Source organism: Capricornis sumatraensis, chromosome 7, assembly GCF_032405125.1.
Source record: "Capricornis sumatraensis isolate serow.1 chromosome 7, serow.2, whole genome shotgun sequence".
Classification (NCBI taxonomy): domain Eukaryota; kingdom Metazoa; phylum Chordata; class Mammalia; order Artiodactyla; family Bovidae; genus Capricornis; species Capricornis sumatraensis.
The window spans coordinates 67,024,781-67,044,989 of NC_091075.1; the positions used below are offsets into that span (position 1 = coordinate 67,024,781).

A 20,209-nucleotide genomic window follows, 5' to 3' on the forward strand; every position below is an offset into this window, starting at 1 on the left:
TTTAATTATCTTTGGCCTATAGATAATATATAAGCTGAACAAATAGACTAGCTTATTGACTTGGGCAATGCAATTATATGATCTGTACCTCAATTCCTTTTGTGTGCTTTTTTTTTTTTTTATTTTGTGCCCTTCATTAGTAGATTAGAGTGGAAGTGTATGTTATTGAGTGTGCATGAAATATGATGATAGAGATGATGCTAATTTATAACATGAGAATTCAACAGCTGCTAGTTATTATTATCTGTCTCTAGACTGTGAGCTTATTTTTTTTCAGGGGGAAGGAGTGAGAGTTAGTTTGGTTCATCATTAGCATGTGAATTTAACCTTTCCCAGAGTAGGGACTCAATAAATGTTGCAAACTCACAGACTTGGCTCTTTGCATTGGTTGATTTTAACACTGGTCCTGCAGCTTTTGAAATTTCCATGATTCTATTTTTATATGAAATTTTGATTTGAGACTGTCAGCCAAGACTAATGAGAATAAGATGAAAAATTTTATTAACTTTTAAACAGGCTCTCAGGCTTTCTGGAGAGCCACTGGTGATGAGTCATCATGCTATTTCAGTGTGCCTATCATGTTTGTGTTCAGAATAGAATCTCTAGTTGTGACATGCCTCATTTTTATAACTTTTTATATAATGCTAAAATGATAATTTAATTTATATAATATCCCAGAAGAGAATACTCCTGGAGAAAAGAGCAAAAGAAATTTAGGAAAAAGAAATATTACTTCTGGAAAAGAACTGCGTAGCTTCATAAAATAAATGCAGTCTTCAACAACTTGCTGTCAAAGAGGGCTATACATTGGTCATTAGCAGACTCAGATGCTGGTCCACATTAATTTAGTAACTATCTTGGACAAATTGTTATCCTGTTAGAAGCTCAGTTTCCTTAAGAGGAAGATTTTTCAAGCCGACAGTTTCTAATATCCCTCACAGCACTGTTAAGTACGGACACTGGAGGAAGTTTCATTGCATTCTGTTCTCCTTGGGAAAGGCTACCCACTCCAGAATTCTGGCCTGGAGAATTCCATGGACTGTATAGTTCATAAGGTTGCAAAGAGTTGGACATGACTGAGTGACTTTCACTTACGTACTCCTTGATATTCATGACAACTTGTTTGGTTGAGAAAATAATTCAGGCTTACAATACAAACATACATTCTAAAATCATACTTTATAACTTTAAAATTTTTCTTTATCACTAGTGAAGAAAAATTTAATTCGTGTATGAGAGATTATGTTTCAAGACTTTTAAACTTTCAACCATTATAATAAATTGACTTTTAAAGATATATTATATAAACATAATTTGTTCATTTGTTTTGTGGGTAGTGCTGGTAGTATCATATAAGAGTCATATAAACACAGGCTAAATTCCCTTTTTGTAGGAATTTAAGAATTATTCCTCTATCTTTTTGCATAACACACTGTACCTATAGAGTAAGAGCCTCTGAAAAATGTGACTTTTATTTCAAGATTTAAGCCAATGTCAACCTTTACAAAACACAGGTATACATAATATAAAGCTGTTTATAAGCCAGATTTAAAGTGTCTGGTGCCATTCAGATGTACTCGATGATGGTAAGAAAATAATTAGAGCTATCTGAGAATAGTGCTATGTGGAGCATCTCTAAATGCTAGCCAGTTTACCTAGCTCATGCCCAAAATGTAGACATCAAAATAATTTCTGTTGCCAACTTATCTGAGGCACTATGTTTTACTGTGTAAGAGATTTTCACAATTATAACTTGAGTTTACAATAGCAACATTAAGATTAGTACACATGTAAACTTCCTATTGTAACAAGTTGTCTTCTTTTTAAAAAATGACTTTATCAAACAGTGGATAATTTTACACTGAGCATAGTGAATGCTTTATGTTACCTGTGCTTTTGATTTATTTATTTATTTTATTACTTGACTATAGCAGGACTTTGTTGGTCCGCATGGGCTTTCTCTAGTTGTGGTGAGCAGGGGCTACTCTTTGTTGTGTTGTGCGGGCTTCTTATAGTGATGGCTTTACTTGTTGCAGAGCACAGGCTCTAGGGTGTGGGCTCAGTAGTTGCAGCTCAGGGGCTCTAGAACACAGCCTCAGTAGTTGCGGTGCACAAGCTTAGGTGGCTCTGCAGTATGTAGAATCTTCCTGAACCAGGGATTGAACCCATGTCCCCTGCATTGCAAGGTGTATCCTTAACCACTGAATCACCAGGGAAGCCCAGTGTTACCTGAAATTTAAAAGCAAACCTTCCAGGCTGAGTGGAATGAAGGATTCATGGAAAGATCATTATTAACAATGAAAAACAAACTATTAACCTGAAATATATCTCTGAGGGATCCATGATTATTTTCACTAGGTCTACAAAACAACAAATTAAGTCAGGAATGGTATTCCTTCCCATCTGAACTCAGATGATCACATGTCACATGTAGCTATTGGCATGTACCTAATTTCTAGCTGATATACCTAATTTCCTCTGCTATTCAAGAAAGCATTTTGGATGCAAGTTTCTATGTTATTGTAGAAAAATAGCTTTGCATTTACTCTGATTTAATATACCTATGTATTTGTTTTTATTAGTATATTTTTAATTAGGAGATATATGCATAGAATAGTGAGTAAAATCTTAGTGAGCTAATGCCTAATATAAGGACATAGTCATTTACTACCATCTTGTCGATAAATTAAGAACTTTCCAATAACCCTAATGCTGTTTTGGGGGATATTTTGGTTTGGTTTTTGTAATCACATCACATCTGCCTACCACTCCTAAAAGTATTCATTATGTTGACAGTCGGATTACATTTTTTTTTTTTACTTTATTTTAGATTTACTCTTTATATGTATTAGTTCAGTTCAGTTCTGTTCAGGTGCTCAGTCATGTTCGACTGTTTGTGACCCCATGAATTGCAGCACGCCAGGAAAGTTATGGCCAACTAGATAGCATATTAAAAAGCAGAGACATTACTTTGCCAACAAAGGTCCATCTAGTCAAGGCTATGGTTTTTCCAGTGGTCATGTATGGATCTGAGAGTTGGACTGTGAAGAAAGCTGAGCATCGAAGAATTGATGCTTTTTTTTTTTTTTAATTTTTTTTATTTTTTATTTATTAAATTTTAAAATCTTTAATTCTTACATGTGTTCCCAAACATGAAACCCCCTCCCACCTCCCTCCCCATAACATCTCTGTGGGTGATCCCCATGCACCAGCCCCAAGCATGCTGTATCCTGCGTCAGACATAGACTGGCGATTCAATTCTTACATGATAGTATACATGATAGAATGCCATTCTCCCAAATCATCCCGCCCTCTCCCTCTCTCTCTGAGTCCAAAAGTCCGTTATACACAGCTGTGTCTTTTTTCCTGTCTTGCATACAGGGTCATCATTGCCATCTTTCTAAATTCCATATATATGTGTTAGTATACTGTATTGGTGTTTTTCTTTCTGGCTTACTTCACTCTGTATAATCGGCTCCAGTTTCATCCATCTCATCAGAACTGATTCAAATGAATTCTTTTTAACGGCTGAGTAATACTCCATTGTGTACATGTACCAAAGCTTTCTTATCCATTCATCTGCTGATGGACATCTAGGTTGTTTCCATGTCCTGGCTATTATAAACAGTGCTGCGATGAACATTGGGGTACATGTGTCTCTTTCAATTCTGGTTTCCTCGGTGTGTATGCCCAGCAGTGGGATTGCTGGGTCATAAGGTAGTTCTATTTGCAATTTTTTAAGGAATCTCCACACTGTTCTCCATAGTGGCTGTACTAGTTTGCATTCCCACCAACAGTGTAGGAGGGTTCCCTTTTCTCCACACCCTCTCCAGCATTTATTGCTTGCAGATTTTTGGATCGCAGCCATTCTGACTGGTGTGAAGTGGTACCTCATTGTGGTTTTGATTTGCATTTCTCTGATAATGAGTGATGTTGAGCATCTTTTCATGTGTTTGTTAGCCATCCGTATGTCTTCTTTGGAGAAATGTCTATTTAGTTCTTTGGCCCATTTTTTGATTGGGTCGTTTATTTTTCTGGAATTGAGCTGCATAAGTTGCTTGTATATTTTTGAGATTAGTTGTTTGTCAGTTGCTTCATTTGCTATTATTTTCTCCCATTCAGAAGGCTGTCTTTTCACCTTGTGTATATTTTCCTTTGTTGTGCAGAAGCTTTTAATTTTAATTAGATCCCATTTGTTTATTTTTGCTTTTATTTCCAGAACTCTGGGAGGTGGATCATAGAGGATCCTGCTGTGATTTATGTCTGAGAGTGTTTTGCCTATATTCTCCTCTAGGAGTTTTATAGTTTCTGGTCTTACTAACAGCTGATCTTTCAATAGAAACTCTTCAGGCCAGGAGGGAATGGCAAGACATACTTAAAGTGATGAAAGACAATAACCTACAGCCCAGATTACTGTACCCAGCAAGGATCTCATTCAAATACGAAGGAGAAATCAAAAGCTTTACAGACAAGCAAAAGCTGAGAGAATTCAGCACCACCAAACCAGCTCTCCAACAAATTCTAAAGGATATTCTCTAGACAGGAAACCGAAAAGGGTGTATAAACCCGAACCCAAAACAATAAAGTAAATGGTAACGGGATCATACTTATCAATAATTACCTTAAACGTAAATGGGTTGAACGCCCCAACCAAAAGGCAAAGACTGGCCGAATGGATACAAAAACAAGACCCCTCTATATGCTGCTTACAAGAGACCCACCTCAAAACAAGGGACACATATAGACTGAAAGTGAAGGGCTGGAATAAGATATACCATGCAAATAGAGACCAAAAGAAAGCAGGAGTGGCAATACTCATATCTGATAAAATAGACTTTAAAACAAAGGCTGTGAAAAGAGACAAAGAAGGCCACTACATAATGATCAAAGGATCAATCCAAGAAGAAGATATAACAATTATAAATATATATGCACCCAATATAGGAGCACCGCAATATGTAAGACCAATGCTAACAAGTATGAAAGGGGAAATCAACAATAACACAATAATAGTGGGAGACTTTAATACCCCACTCACACCTATGGACAGATCAACTAAACAGAAAATTAACAAAGAAACGCAAACTTTAAATGATACATTAGATCAATTAGACCTAATTGATATCTATAGGACATTTCACCCCAAAACAATGAATTTCACCTTTTTTTCAAGTGCTTATGGAACCTTCTCCAGGATAGATCACATCCTGGGCCATAAATCTAAACTTGATAAATTCAAAAAAATCGAAATCATTCCAAGCATCTTTTCTGACCATAATGCATTAAGATTAGATCTCAATTACAGGAGAAAAACTACTAAAAATTCCAACATATGGAGGTTGAACAACACACTTCTGAATAACCAACAAATCACAGAAGAAATCAAAAAAGAAATCAAAATATGCATAGAAACTAATGAAAATGAAAACACAACAACCCAAAACCTGTGGGACACTATAAAAGCCGTGCTAAGAGGAAAGTTCATAGCAATACAGGCATACCTCAAGAAACAAGAAAAAAGTCAAATAAATAACCTAACTCTACAACTAAAGCAACTAGAAAAGGAAGAATTGGAGAACCCCAGAGTTAGTAGAAGGAAAGAAATCTTAAAAATTAGGGCAGAAATAAATGCTAAAGAAACAAAAGAGACCATAGCAAAAATCAACAAGGCCAAAAGCTGGTTCTTTGAAAGGATAAATAAAATTGACAAACCACTAGCCAGACTCATCAAGAAGCAAAGAGAGAAAAATCAAATCAATAAAATTAGAAATGAAAATGGAGAGATCACAACAGACAACACAGAAATACAAAGGATCATAAGAGACTACTATCAGCAGTTGTATGCCAATAAAATGGACAATGTGGAAGAAATGGACAAATTCTTAGAAAAGTACAATTTTCCAAAACTGAACCAGGAAGAAATAGAAAATCTTAACAGACCCATCACCAGCACGGAAATTGAAACTGTAATCAGAAATCTTCCAGCAAACAAAAGCCCAGGTCCAGACGGCTTCACAGCTGAATTCTACCAAAAATTTCGAGAAGAGCTAACACCTATCCTACTCAAACTCTTCCAGAAAATTGCAGAGGAAGGTAAACTTCCAAACTCATTCTATGAGGCCACCATCACCCTAATACCAAAACCTGACAAAGATGTCACAAAAAAAGAAAACTACAGGCCAATATCACTGATGAACATAGATGCAAAAATCCTCAACAAAATTCTAGCAATCAGAATCCAACAACATATTAAAAAGATCATACACCATGACCAAGTGGGCTTTATCCCAGGGATGCAAGGATTCTTCAATATCCGCAAATCAATCAATGTAATTCACCACATTAACAAATTGAAAAATAAAAACCATATGATTATCTCAATAGATGCAGAGAAGGCCTTTGACAAAATTCAACATCCATTTATGAGAAAAACTCTCCAGAAAGCAGGAATAGAAGGAATTGATGCTTTTGAACTGTGGTGTTGGAGAAGACTCTTGAGAGTCCCTTGGACTGCAAGGAGATCCAGCCAGTCCATTCTGAAGGAGATAAGTCCTGGGTGTTCTTTGGAAGGAATGATGCTAAAGCTGAAACTCCAGTACTTTGGACACCTCATGCAAAGAGTTGACTCATTGGAAAAGACCCTATGCTGGGAGGGATTGGGGGCAGGCAGAGAAGGGGACGACCGAAAATGAGATGGCTGGATGGCATCACCTACACGATGGACGTGACTTTGAGTGAACTCCAGGAGCTGGTGATGGACAGGGAGGCCTGGCGTGCTGCAATTCATGGGGTCGGAAAGAGTCAGACACGACTGAGCGACTGAACTGAACTGAGGCCTCCCTGCCCATCACCAACTCCCGGAGTTCACTCAAACTCACGTCGCCCTGTCAATATCTAGTTTCTGACACAGACGTTTGTACAAATGGAATTATACTGTACACATTCATGTTTGTCTTTTTTTAAGCTCTATTTAATGTTTACTACAGCCATCTATTCTGTTATGTGACTGTTGTTCATTCAATTTCATTGTTTTAACAATGAATGATGATTATGATACTGCTCTCATATTTACGGTGGCTATTATTGTTAAATATATCAAGTTGAGTTTATTTGAGATGAAGCTCAGATATGAATCTCTGTAATGTGGCTCCAAGTACTGCACTCTTAATCATTTTAATGTATGCTATCTCACTATCTATTCATAGTAGCATGTTGCCCATTCTTTTATTGGTGTAGACAAGTTGTTTCTGCTTTTCCTGTGATGACTAATGCAGTTATGTATACTCTTGTACAAATATCCTAGTTTGAATGTATGAGAACTTACCTAATGTATAAATTTATGACTGAAATTGATGGAGTGTAGTGTATGCAAGAATGCATATTTATTAGATGGGTTCAAACATTTTCCAAACTGGTGATAATAGTTTAGATACTTACAATAGTATATGAGTGTTTCCCTTGATCTACATGCTAGTCAAATTAGAATTTTAAATCTGTTCCCATTTGATGTATGTGGAATAGATTTCCATTGGGATTTTAATTTGAATTTTTACTGACTTTTTTACCTCTTCACATTTCTTAGTTGCCTAGTTGGGTTTCCTCTTTTGTGAAGTGGCCCTTTAAGACTTTTGCCTATATTTAAACAGATTCTCTCTCACTTTCCTAATTAATTGTAGAAGTTTTCAATATATTTTAATTGTCAGTATTGTAAATATTTTTTCACACAGTGTTTTTTACAGTTTTTGTAAAATAATGATTTGTAATGCTATTGAATGCATTAATCTTTATTTTATAATTGATAACTAATTGTGTTTAGTTTTAAGAAATTGTTTCTTACCCTTATGAAAATATTTCATTGCCTTCTAAAATATTCATAAGTATTCTCTTGTAGAGCTCTGATACACAAAAAATAGATTTTATATATAGTGTACAGAAGAGACAAAATTTAATTTCTTACATATATCAGTATCGAGTATTTGAAGGAGCTTTTTTAACAAAAGTCAAATGATTGCTAGTGCCTCCTCTGTCATGTATCAAATGACTATCTGTGCATGTAACTGTTTCTATTTCTATGTCATTATTTTTATCAGCACCTAATCTTCTCCAGGGATTCCTTGGTTATTCTCATCCATTTTAACCACCAAATGAACTTTAACTCAACTATCCTAGTTTTTCTAATTTGCATTTTTAAATAAATAGTTTGTAGCATAGGTGTTGTAGCTATTAATATTATTAGTAACTGTATCATGACACATAATTATGGAAAAGGCAAGCCTCAATATATATCTTAGACCATTTAGAGTGTTATAACAGAATGCCATAGATTGGGTGGCTCATGAACAACAGAAATTTATTTTTCAAAGTTCTAAAGATTGGAAATTCCAAGATCAATGTTTCAGCAGATTTGGTGTCTGATGAGAGCTTGCTTCCTTGTTCCTAGATGACTGTCTTTTCACTGTATTCACATGGCAGAAATGACAAAGGAGCTGGACTCCCTTTTATAAGAGCACTAATCCCATTCATGAGAGCTCCATCCTCAAGACCTAATAATTTTCCAAAGGCTCCACCTTCACATATTATTGTGCTGGGCATTATGATTTCATCATAAAATTTTTGGGGTGATACAAACATCCACTCTATTGTATTATACATCAGGTCTCCCAAATCAAGTCATTCTTGCATGCAGAATATATTTATTCCACCTCAGTAGAAAAGTCTTAACTCATTCCATAATCAACTTTAAAGTCTTAGTCCAAAATCTCATCAAAAATCTCATCTAAATCAGATATAGGTGAGACTCAATGTACAGTTTATCCTGAAGCAAATTGCTTTCCAGTTATGAACTGGTGAACCCAAATAAGTTATGTACTTTCAAAATGCAATAGTGTCACAAGCATAAAATAGGCATTCTTATTCCAAACGAGAGACATTGGGGGGGGGGGGGGAAGACCAACAATTCCTTCATAATTCACTAAACCTTGGGGCTCAAGAATAATCCTTCTTGTCTTGATGCTTTACTCTCCAGCCACCCTGGGGTGGAAGAACCATCTTCTGGACACACATGCAGGGGCAGTCCTGATCATTGTAGCCAGCTGGTCATCCCTGCCCCACAGATTGGGTGGCCCTGACTCCACAGTGCCTTTGTCCCCAGGTCCTACCTCCATGGTGTTTCTCTGATACGGTCCCATTTGGAAGCAGTTTTGTGCCTATGTTGCACATCTGTTAATCCAGAAAGCTCTATTCTTGAAACAAAGATAGGGAGAGACATACCTGCAGGGAATATCTATCTCCTTGGTGGAGAAATAATGCCACACTGAATCTACTAAAATTTGCTTTATGCACCCTCCAGAGAGGTGGCCACTGTGGCCCATCTCACAACAGGACCTACAAGAACCTCACCTGGAGTGACCAAGGAGCGTGGAACCAGAGTGCAGGGTGCCTATGAGGGGAGGCAGTGCCAGGCCATACTCATTGAGGCCCCACAGGCACTGGCAGCCCCTCTTTGGAAACTGCTCTGCTTCTTTGCACTTTGGGCCTATGATGGGAGTGACAACTTGGCTGATCTTTGAATTGTCTTCAGGGTCATTCTTCCACATTTTAGAGAATAACTCCTGGCTTCTGTTGATATGGCTGATCCATACTAATCTCACTGTCAAAGGATCCTTGGATGCATCTTTAGTGTTCTCATATTTTTGGAGTACTGATAAGCTGAGAATTTTCCAGCTTTTAAATTTTACTCTTTTTGGATTAACAATTCCATCTTTAAGACACTGCTCTCTTCTTGAATTTTGCTGGAGAGAATCAGGAGAAAACAAGCCGTATTCTCAGCACTGCTTAGAAGTGTGTGCTCAGTCACTTCAGTCGTGTTCAACCCTTTGCAATCCCATGGACTACAGCCTGCCAGGCTCCTCTGTCCATGGAATTCTCCAGGCAAGGATACTGGAGTGGGTTGTCATTTCCTTCTCCAGGGGAGCTTCCCAACCCAGGGATTGAACCTGTGATTTGTATGTTTCCTGAACTGGCACTTTACCTCTTAAAGACCCCACCCCACTAGCGCCGCCAGGGAAGCCTCAGCTAAATATTCAGTTTCATTGTTCACATTCTATCATCCACAAAGGACAAACATAATTCAGCCAGGCTTTTTGCCAGTTTATAACTAGGATCAATTTTCCTCTAGTTTCCAGTAGCATGTTCCTCATTTTCATCTGAGACTACATCACAGTGGCATTTGCCATCCATATTACTACCATATTACTATTACTACTTAGATGCTCTCTAGGAAAACTGAGGCTTTTTTTTTTTAGCTCTTGTCTTTTTTTTTTTTTTTAATTTTATTTTTACTTTATTTTACTTTACAATACTATATTGGTTTTGCCATACATTGACGTGAATCCGCCACGGGTGTATACGAGCTCCCAATCCTGAATCCTCCTCCCATCTCCCACCCCATATCATCTCTCTGGATCATTCCCATGCACCAGCCCCAAGCATCCTGTATCCTGTATTGAATATAGACTGGCGCTTCATTTCTTACATGATATACATGTTTCAATGCCATTCTCCCAAATCATCCCACCCTCTCCCTCTCCCTCACAGTCCAAAAGTCCGTTCTATACATCTGTGTCTCTTTTGCTGTCTCACATACAGGGTCATCATTACCATCTTTCTAAATTCCATATATATGTGTCAGTATACTGTATTGGTGTTTTTCTTTCTGGCTTACTTCACTCTGTATCCCTATATATGCTGCCTACAAGAAACCCACCTCAAAACAAGGGACACATATAGACTGAAAGTGAAGGGCTGGAAAAAGATATTCCATGCAAATGGAGACCAAAAGAAAGCAGGAGTAGCAATACTCATATCAGATAAAATAGACTTTAAAACAAAGGCTGTGAAAAGAGACAAAGAAGGCCACTGCATAATGATCAAAGGATCAATCCAAGAAGAGATAACAATTATAAATATATATGCACCCAACATAGGAGCACCGCAATATGTAAGACAAATGCTAACAAGCATGAAAGGGGAAATTAACAATAACAATAATAGTGGGAGACTTTAATATCCCACTCACACCTATGGACAGATCAACTAAACAGAAAATTAACAAAGAAATGCAAACTTTAAATGACACAATAGACCAGTTAGACCTAATTGATATCTATAGGACATTTCACCCCAAAACAATGAATTTCACCTGTTTTCTCAATTGCTCATGGAATCTTTTCCAGGATAGATCACATCCTGGGCCATAAATTTAACCTTGATAAATTCAAAAAAATCGAAATCATTCCAAGCATCTTTTCTGACCATAATGCGTTAAGATTAGATCTCAATTACAGGAGAAAAAACTATTAAAAATTCCAACATATGGAGGCTAAACAACACGCTTCTGAATAACCAACAAATCACAGAAGAAATCAAAAAAGAAATCAAAATATGCATAGAAACAAATGAAAATGAAAACACAACAACCCCAAACCTGTGGGACACTATAAAAGCCGTGCTAAGAGGAAAGTTCATAGCAATACAGGCATACCTCAAGAAACAAGAAAAAAGTCAAATAAATAACCTAACTCTACACCCAAAGCAACTAGAAAAGGAAGAAATGGAGAACCCCAGGGTTAGTAGAAGGAAAGAAATCTTAAAAATTAGGGCAGAAATAAATGCAAAAGAAACAAAAGAGACCATAGCAAAAATCAACAAAGCCAAAAGCTGGTTCTTTGAAAGGATAAATAAAATTGACAAACCACTAGCCAGACTTTTTAAGAAACAAAGAGAGAAAAATCAAATCAATAAAAGTAGAAATGAAAATGGAGAGATCACAACAGACAACACAGAAATACAAAGGATCATGAGAGACTACTATCAGCAATTATATGCCAATAAAATGGACAACGTGGAAGAAATGGACAAATTCTTAGAAAAGTACAACTTTCCAAAACTGAACCAGGAAGAAATAGAAAATCTTAACAGACCCGTCACAAGCACGGAAATTGAAACTGTAATCAGAAATCTTCCAGCAAACAAAAGCCCAGGTCCAGACGGCTTCACAGCTGAATTCTACCAAAAATTTCGAGAAGAGCTAACACCTATCCTACTGAAATTCTTCCGGAAAATTGCAGAGGAAGGTAAACTTCCAAACTCATTCTATGAGGCCACCATCACCCTAATACCAAAACCTGACAAAGATACCACACAAAAAGCTCTTGTCTTTTCTTTCTGAGCTTTCATTAGAATCATTCATAGCTATGTAAGATTTTTCTAGCATTCACCTCAGAACTCTTCCAGCCTCTACCCATTACCCATTTCCAAAGCTGCTTACATACATTTAGGTATTTGTCTTATAGTAACATCCCCCCTCTTCATAGCAATTTCTGTCTTAGTTGATTCAGGCTGCTATAATAGAATACTGCAAACTCAGTGGCTTTTAAACAACAGAAATTTATTTCTAACAGTTCTGGAGGCTGGGAAGTCTAAAATCAAGTTACTAGCACATTCAGTGTCTGGTTTCTAGGTCATATAGAGCCTCACATAGCCAAAAAGTCAAGGATGTCTCTGGACTCTCTTTTATAAAAGTATGCTGGTTTAGTGGCTATCGTGTCTGACTCTTTGCAACCCCATGGGCTGTTGTCCACCAGGCTCTTCTATCCATGGGGTTTTCCAGGTAAGAATATTGGGGTGTGTTGCCACTTCCTTCTACAAGAGATCTTTCCCACCCAGGGATTGAACCTGGGTTTTCTGCATTGCAGGCAAAATCTTTACTAAGTGAGTCACCGGGGAAGCTCTTATAAAGACATGATCCCATTCATTAAGGTTCTACTCTCTTTACCTCTTAAAGACCCCACTTCCAAATATAATCACAGTTTGTAGTAGGATTTCAACATACAAATTTGGAGGGGGCAGAAATACTCAGTCCATAGAAACATCAAAATCAAGGACTACCTTATGTAGTTAGGGCTATAATTCTTTAGACAATCATTTAGTTCCAGTGTTTTCCCTAGCTGCAAGTCATTGTTTTCCTTATTACTAAATCAACTTGCAAATACAGTCTTATACATGAGAATGACAAACACAAATGGGAAAGTGATAGAGACCTAGTTTATGCAAAAAATAAATTCAATTTTTTTGTGACTATTGACTAACAACAGGTGGCGCTACTGCCTTTAACACCAGGGTAAAGAACCTGCCTGTTACTTCAGGAGACATCAGAGATATGGGTTCAATCCTTGGGTCAGGAAGATCCGCTGGAGAAGGAAATGGCTATGCACTCCAGTGTTCTTGCTGGAGAATTTGATGGACAGTAGAGCCTGATGGGTTACAGTCCATGGGTTTGCAAAGAGTTGGACTCTCCTGAGCAACTAACACATGCACACTTTGACTAACACCAAACTCATTGGATACACTATTATTTTTAAGCATTAAGAGTGAGCACAAAGTCTTAAAGATTCCTCATCTGGACTAAACAGGAGGAAGCCAGTCTCCCTTTTTTTCACACATTTACTTTAGAAAACCTTGAGGTACAGGTTCTTTCTCTATTCTTTGAAATGTAAATGTTCTCCTAATCCCTTGCCAGCGGTACAACCCTGGAGTATCTTTCTGAAGGACCTGGGTTATCTTTTCCAAAATATTCATTAAGGAAATAGAGCCTACCTCTTTCTGTCTCTGAAGGAGAGTAGGAACAAAACTTTGGTAAGTGCCAGTTGGCAAGCATAGATGGCCTAATCACATTGACCCATCTCCCTCTCTCCCCCTAGTATCCTCAAGTACTTTTTCACTAGCTCAGGAAAGCACTTAAAAGCTCATGTATGTCTCTAATAAATAGTGATGTTGAACATCCTTTCATGTGTTTGTTAGCCATCTGTATGTCTTCTTTGATGAAATGTATATTTACTTATTTTTTTTTCTTTTCTTTTTTTTTATAATGAGATACATGAGCTGTTTGTAATGTTTTGGAGATTCAACCTTTGTTAGTTGCAGTGAGCTATCTCCTCACACCAGTCAGCATGGCCATCATCAAAAAATCTATAAACAATAAATGCTAGATAGGGTGTGGAGAAGAGGGAAACTTCCTACACTGTTTTGGGGGAATGTACAGCCACTATGGAGAGGCGTATGGACATTCCTTAAAAAACTAAAATTAGGGCTGCCTATGATCCAGCAATACCATCCCTAAGCATATATCCAGAGAAAACCATAATTTGAAAGGATACATGCCCCCCGATATTCCCTATGGTAATATGTACAATAATCAGGACATAGAAGCAACCTAAATGTTCACCAACAGAGGAATGGATAAAGTAGATGTGGTACATATATGCAATGGAGTATTAATGCAGGAAACACAGGAGATGTGAGTTCAATCCCTGGGTTGGGAAGATCCCTTGGAGGAGGAAATGCAACCCACTCCAGTATTCTTGCCTGGAAAATTTCATGGACAGAGGAGCCTAGTGGGCTACAGGCCATGGGATCACAATGAGTCAAACATGACTGAGCATGCACAAACACATTACTCAGACAAAAATGGAATGAAATAGTGCCCCTCGCAGAGATGTGGATGGACCTAGAGATTTTCATACAGAGTGAAGTCAGTCAGAAAGAGAAAAGCGAATATTGTATAATGCTATATGTGGAATCTAGAAAAATGGTATAGACGAACTTATTTGCAAAGCAAAATAGAATTACAGATGTAGAGAACAAACTTATGGCTACCATGGTGGGGAGCAGGACAAATTAGGAAATTGGGATTGACATGTATACATTGTGTTTGTGCATGCTGTCGCTTCAGTTGTGTCTTACTCCTGGCGACCCTATGGACTGTAGCCTGCCAGGTTCCTCTGTGGATTTTCCGCAAGAATACTGGAGTGGGTTGCCATTCCCTCCAGAGGATTTTCCTGACCCAGGGTTGGAACCCAAGTCACCTGTGTCTCCTGCATCTCAGGCAAATTCTTTACTGCTGAGCTACCAGGGAAGCTTTGTACATACACTGTGTTGTGCCATGCTTAGTCATGTCCGACTCTTTGCTACCCCATGAACTGTAGCCTGCTGGGCTCCTCTGTCCATGGAGATCCTCTAGACAAGGATGCTGAAGTGGGTTGCCATGCCCTCCTCCAGAGGATCTTCCTAACCTACCATATGTAAAATAGATAGCTAATGAGAACCTACTGTGTAGCATAGGAGACTCTACTCAAGGATCTGTGGTGACCTATATGGGAAGGAAATCTAAAACAGTGGGGAGATATATATAATATCCTCTGTCCGTGGGATATATATTCACTTTGGTGTAAAACAGAAACTAACTCAAAATTGCAAAGCAACTATATTCCAATTTTTTTTTTTTTTAAAGGACCCAATCCCATGCACCTTTTCTTTCTATGGGATAGAATTCACTCCTATTGTGCTAGTCTTAAATAGCCAATTAAACTTGTCTGGTTCAAATTCTCTTTCTATATATTCAGAAGATGTTTAATTAACAGTCATCTGATTTTGTCAGAAACGACATTATAGACAATTTGAAATATATATATATATATATATATATATATATGTATTTGCTTTAACTTATAGAAGCAAATTTCTAGGGAAAATAACTTTGAAGTAGTTGAATATAGTTAAAATTTAAGGAAATTGAATAATGAATTTCTCTAGCTGTGACTTAACAAGTTGTAATGAAATGTGTAAGACACTGAAGATAATATTAGCTCAGCAATGAATATAAGTTCTCTCCAGCACTGGAAGACTTTTGACAGCATATATAGATCTAGTCTACATTATCATGGAGTTTAAAAATGTGCAGTTTCATCAGGGTCTCAGTATGCTATTTTTGTTTCTGAGGAAGCTGAAACTGGCTGTTATTAATGAAGGAGAAAATCAAGGACATCTGTTTATCTAAGGATATTAGAAAAGAACTTAGGCAGAACTGATGCAATTTTAAATTAGGCCATTTTCTTATTTATAAGGACTTTCTACAAATGTAGGAGACACAGTATAAGAGACACATAGATATCTTTGAAATTTTCAAAATATGAGCTTGAAATAATTGCTCTTCTTTTTCTGGTCTTACTTCTTGGCATATCTGTTTGTGTGTCTTCATAAAGTTACTCTCACTGGTGTGCTGTAAATGTTTAACAATTTGCCCTCAGGGAGGAAAAAACTCTAATTTATAGTGCCTGCCAATACTCATGTTATAAACATCCAAGCTTCCAGAGATACTGCTAATAAGGATTTGGGAAGAAATTCACAAAACCAACTCTTCCAAACTGCTGTGAGCCAATTTTAGCACACCTCTGGTTACATACATAGTTTTTAATATTAATGAATTATCTACTAATTATCAATTAATTCTGGTTATTTCTCCTTGGGGATACTAGACTGAATTGAGCTTTCTTTCCCCCTTGTGGTTGAATGAGCCGTTATGATTACTTCTGGTCAGTAGATGATAGCAGAGGTGTTGAATATCACTTTCAGTCCAGATTATTTAACTGCCTTTGGAAGACCCTCCAGAATTCTCTCTTCCCTCTTCCAGGGAAGAGGGCATCTTCCAGGGAAGGTGGGCATTTTCCGGATCGTAGTTTCTCATCACCTTCAGTCCTAGAGTAAAGATGAAAAGCTTGGAAGCACAATTAATGTATGATAGACATTTGATATGAATGAAAATTAAATTTTTGTTATATTGAACATAAATGTCTGGGTGTTTTGTTATTGCAGCATTACCTAACTTATCCTTTCTGATAAATTATATATTATCAATGTTTATAAAATGTCTTTCCATTCATATACTTTAAAATATTAAACATCTTATGTCAGACATTGCAATTTGTTAAAAAATGTATTTCTAGATTTCAGTTAGTCAGTCAGCCCTCATTTTTCTCTAGAGTCAAAATGTCAGGTCAGTTTCTTTCTCTCTCTCAATTCTTGTCTCATCAACAAAAATTTGGAATGACTGATTAATTACAGATCAAGCAAGTAGGATTTCTCAGCTCCTGTCTTGTCGTAGCAAGATTCAAAACAATAGATTGGTTACAACTCAGTTATAGCTCAAGGAGATCTTTTATTAAACAGAAAGTGGATAGTACACACCTGAAATTTGGGAGTGGGCTCACCCGGAAGGAGTTGCCATGGTCTGTCTTGGCTTCTCTTTTTATACTCCCTGTCTCTTCCTCTTGGTTTTGCTCTGTGCAAAATGCAAATGGGCATACACTCAAGGCCAGTCAGGGAAGGGGCATGTCTGGGCACATACAAAATAGGGCTTTTACATATTTATGAGGGTTGGCATGGACTGAGAGTTTTGATTGACAGTTGCAAGTTACATAACAAAGGCTCTAATTCTGCATGTCTTTCCCATCATTCCATCTGTTATAATCAGATGTATGTATGTATAGAATATTTATGAAACCTTAATGGTCTCCTAGCTGTCTAAAGTTACTTGAGGACACAGCTGTGCATCAAGGGCACATGTGCCTGAGTTGGAGAAGCCCCTGTGGTTGGTTTCTATCCACTGCCCGCTCTTTTAGGGCACGTGTGCAAGAGTTAGACAATTCTTGTGGTTATTTTTGTAGCATATCTGTGAGCTCTCCTGGGCTTTTCTGGGGTGGGGTTTAGAACTGCTTGTATCCTTTTCAGCGAAGCCACCCCTCATTGCTCATGTCTAACTTTCTACCTAACAAAATGGCTATATCTTCAGAACCAAAAACAAAAATGAAACATACAAACAAACAAACAAAAAAACTGGACCCATCAACAAGGGCAGTAAAGGATATTTTCTTTTCCCTTTCACATTTGTCTTTGCTGGTCTTTGAGATTTTTACCATTCCCCTAAGGACTTTTGTTTTCTTCTGCCAACATAATTAGCTTGTTTACTTAATTCCCTTTCACTTTTTCACTATTGTTTCCATTTGAAGGCCACACAACTTTTTTTTTAATATATTTATCTTTGAATCCTAAAACAAATTTGATGATCAGAAACATAGTCATCTAGATTCATATATTTTCTTTTTTGATTTTCAATGTTGTGTTAATTTCTGCTGTACAACAAAGTAATTCAATGATAGGAATTCTTTTTTATATTCTTTTCCACTTATTTTATCATAGAATATTGAATATAGCTCCCTGAGATGTACAGGAGGATCTTGTTGTCATCAACCCTATATGTAATAACTTGCATCCACTAACCCAAATCCCCACTCCATCCCACGCCCTCCCACCACTTCCTTGAGCAACTACAAGTATGTTCTCTGTGTCTGTGACAGACTCCTATTTTCAATAACCTCCTGAGCCTTTGCATTTCTAATAAAATTCTAGAGACTTACTTCTTTAACTTGTGAAATTGTATGTATCTTTAAAAGATAGTTTCTTCTCATACTAGTTTTATGTATTCATTGATACAAATTTTCATCCCCTATGACTAAAACCCCAGTGGAGTGTGAAGTGTGAAAGTCGCTCAATTGTGTCAGACTCTTTAGTCCATGGAATTTTCCAGGCCAGAATACTGAAGTGGGTAGCCTTTCCCTTCTCCAGGGGATCTTCCCAACATAGGGATTGAATCCAGGTTTCCCACATTGCAGGCGGATTCTTTACCAGCTGAGCCACAAAGGAAGCCCAAGAATACTGGAGTGGGTAGTCTATCCCTTCTTCAGGGGATCTTACCGACCCAAGAATTGAACCAGAGTCTCCTGCATTACAGGCATTGGCAAATGTGTCTTATAAATCTGTGGACTCCGGGCAAGTTTTACTACCACAGCTCCATCCTTAGCCTTAGATGCAGTTGCTAACAGGGAAAAGAAACACAGTTTGTAACAGGTGTTCAGGCACTGCCTATCAATAACTAATACAATCATACATTTAAATTTCCATTTCCCTTTCTCACTGTTGTTCCCATTTTGAATTCAAGAAACTTAAAAAGATTTCTACTATGTATCATCTTCCTAATCTCATACAAATTTGGAGGAATTAGTTATTTCTCAAAATACTTTGTAGCTATCTGCTGAAAAAAATCTTAATGCAATAAACATTCAAGATAAAAAAAAAATATCCAAGATTTTCACAATCACTGTGACATGTATATGTCCAACAATACATGATGGATTGAAAAAAAGTCATATACCCATGCAATGTTGTATTATTCAGCCATATAAAGGATGAACCCTGAAAATATGCTAAATAAAATAAGCCAGACACAAAATAACAAATACGATTCTACTTACATTGAGTATCTAGAAGAGGCAAATTCAGAGAGACAGAAAGTAAAACAGAGATTACCAGAGGCTGGAGGTGTGGGTAAATCATGAGTTATTGCTTAGTGCATATAGAGTTTATCTATGGGAAGATGAGAAAATTCTGAAAATACATAGTAGTAATGTTAACATATTTAATGTTGTAGAATTGTATACTTAAAATGGCTAACATGGAAAATTCATGTATATTTTACTGCAAAAAAAAATATATATAGCAGAAAATGTCTCTCCACCTCTGAATATCCCATACCACAATCTGGTAATCACTCATTTTCTTCTATGTCCTTGCAAAGTGTATTCCCCGTTTTATTTAAGAATAAACACTGTCATGTTTTAACATTAGAAAAGTAATAAATGATGCCAATTTCAGCAGCAAAAAGAAAAATAAAACGAGTGAAAAGAAAAGGAAAAAATGCTCTTATATAACCAGCTATACTACTTAAGCTATGTTAGACCCAGAAGTGTCTGAGTTGACTCAAGACATAGAAATCACACAGTGAGTAAAACAGAAAGTACTTAATACAAGGAAACTCTGTTACTTTACAGCTGAGGGAGAGGAAAAGGAAAAACTTGAGAACTGACTTCCCTACTCCTGAAGGCTGGGATCCCAATTCTAGATATCTGAAATATTAATGGATTTGCATAGCTAGTTTGAAGTCATTGGGCAAGAAGTAAGCAACCTTCAAAGAGCAAGAAGGGTACAATTCATCAGTAGATGATGGTGCAGTTACCAAAAAAGGGTAGTGATTTGGAAAGAACCCTCTGGACTACAGGCAAGCGGTTCAGGGACATGCAGAAGAAATCAGATTGTCAGTGTGGATAGAAGGTCTCTCAGTCACTGATTTCTGTGTCAAGAGGACCACATGGAGGTAATTACTGGACCACATTGGGCTACAATATCACCAAGTGAGCATGCTTGCTAGTCACAGGCTTGGGAAGAACTCCACTTGATGTCTTTATCACCCCCACCTCCC

General features: G+C 37.2%; 1 pseudogene; it reads right to left on the bottom strand.

Moving 5' to 3' along the window:
* Nucleotides 1-9,596, bottom strand: part of LOC138081816 (kinesin-like protein KIF3C) — a 40,479-nt pseudogene extending 30,883 nt beyond the window's left edge.
* Nucleotides 9,597-20,209: the final 10,613 nt, after the last annotated feature.